This window comes from Sinocyclocheilus grahami, unplaced genomic scaffold, assembly GCF_001515645.1.
Source record: "Sinocyclocheilus grahami isolate Dianchi unplaced genomic scaffold, SAMN03320097.WGS_v1.1 scaffold132.1, whole genome shotgun sequence".
In the NCBI taxonomy this organism is placed as follows: Eukaryota; Metazoa; Chordata; class Actinopteri; order Cypriniformes; family Cyprinidae; genus Sinocyclocheilus; species Sinocyclocheilus grahami.
The window spans coordinates 792,403-794,529 of record NW_015505311.1 but is presented as its reverse complement, the minus strand read 5'-3'; the positions used below and the strand labels follow the sequence as shown (position 1 = coordinate 794,529).

The following is a 2,127-nucleotide window of genomic DNA, read 5'->3' as shown; positions in this document are numbered from 1 at the left end:
TTGTATGTACAGGTATATTATGTGCAAATTGAAATGTAGACTGAGTATGTGTGTTAGATAAATAAGTGTATGAGTGAATAAATAGTGTGTGTTCCACAGTTATTGTCAAGTGTTCATGAGATGGATGGCCTGAGGGAAGAAACTGTTCCTGTGTCTGGCCATTCTGGTGCTCAGAGCTCTGTAGCGTCGACCAGATAATTGAAGGTGATAATTGTGTTAAATACATTCTATTATTAATCCCTCATGACATTTAAAATTGAAAATATTTTTATTTTTTTAAAGCTAATAGCAGTTACCCTTGCTGGACCTGTTTTGTCCCACGTCTGAAGAATGACTGTTATGCAAAGACTCAAGTCAAACAGCAGAGGGCATGCATGAGCTTTGAACACCTCGTTGATACGCTGGTGGATGTCGCAAAGAAGAACTCTTATAAAAACCGTGCCACAACGTTAGTTCTCTCTCTTTGTTCAGCGAACTTTTGTGTGGTGGAAGTTGCAACATGTCCTCTTCAGAAAGTTGCTTTGTGATTGCAGGCGTGTAAGTGAGCTCTTCTTCGGTGTACTTCATCAGAACCTCAACAATCGCTAGAGAATACAATGATGAATATTGTTTTAGATTAGCACTGTAATAGTTCAAGTCTTTATTGCGTGCGATTACATTAAACTCCTAAATCTCCGGTTAGATTTTCGTTGGAGGGCTTAGAGTTGGGTTTACACGTGAACCGCATATGAACTTGTCTTTATTTTTGTAGAGTCTCCAGTCTACTTCACGATGGGAGTGCTGAAGCACGTGGCTTCGGATGATTTGCGCCATAGGCGTTTGTAGCCCACTTGTTGAACGTCTGTATTCGATGCATCAATTATAAATCGCAGTAAACGCGATGAAGAGTTCAGTTGGCGGTAAGTGAATTGAGCCTGGACAACACACTACTTGGTCTTATTGTAAGTTGCGTATGCAATGCGTTTTTGAAAGGAATACTGAGCCGCTGATGACTTCTAACACTTTTCTGACACCTCGTATGAACGCTGTGTTTCAGCAGCTGATTATAAAATCTAGTCTGAGGCTCTTTTGCTTTAATACATGCGGGTTTTGTGAATGGGGTTCTCCACGCTTATGAAAGTTTTACTTTTTATTTTTTTTTGCCTAGGAAGCTCTTGGAAATTTCGTTTAGTCTTCTATGTTTAGGGCCTAGTTGCATCCTGACCCATTGTTTGTCTTAGTGCATTAAAAAAAAAATACTAATGCTTCTATACTTTGAATATTACCATCTGATCTACAAATGTGAGTAAGGCCCCCTTCAGTATAAAGTCTAATTAGATGAGAGCATGGCTGCAACAGAAATGTAAATAAGTTAGTGGGAACTGACTTTTGTGGCATTTAATGTATGAAACTTGTTACTAATGTTGCTTGTTTCTATCAGATTTCACAGATGGTAAGAATGAAGTTCCCAACTGCAAAAATGTGGTGGCCTCCTAAGAGGTGAGACCCTTCATTTTCTACATTTCAAATTTTATGACTCTGATAATCCCATGTGCATGGAAGACTAACAGTGACTCCTCAGAGGAAGGTTGGAGTATTGAATTACATTTATAGTAGAACCGGTGTGCACTGCAGTGATGAGAAACTGTTGCTAAGCTGATCCATGGTTAATGGGCCTGATTGTAAACTCTCTCCCTGAGCTGTGCGGAACACCATACTAAAGTGCATCTCGTAACTGGTTAAGACTGCACAGCCAATCCAATGTATGCATTTATATGATGCACCTTTTACATCTTGGTCTTTATTTGCAGATGCGAGAAGACCGAAGTCCTTTTGGTGGTATACGTTTTGGAATATGATCTCTGGCTTCTGCATGGATGTTAATGTGCAAATGTAACTTTGAAACTTTTTAAATGGTGTTAGTTTTGAATGCATTTCTGTTTGGATGGATGTCTTCAATAAAAGTGTGAATAAACCTTAACTTGTGGTGTGCATGGCTATCAGGTCACTATGGTTTGATTTATACTGGAGTGGTGCTACACTACATTAATCAGTGTAATTGTGGTGGTTTAACTTCATCAATTGACTTGATTTGCAAAAACATGCTTAACCTTAGTTTGCTAGCAAGTGCTTTAACATATGGCATAC

At 38.9% G+C, this 2,127-nt stretch overlaps 1 long non-coding RNA gene across 1 annotated transcript; it reads left to right on the top strand.

Moving 5' to 3' along the window:
* Positions 1-451: 451 nt before the first annotated feature.
* Positions 452-1,966, top strand: LOC107590755 (uncharacterized). Its single transcript, XR_001609813.1, has 4 exons — positions 452-537; positions 752-899; positions 1,421-1,479; positions 1,791-1,966. It is a non-coding gene; the product is annotated as an uncharacterized lncRNA (long non-coding RNA).
* The last annotated feature ends 161 nt before the right edge of the window (positions 1,967-2,127 follow it).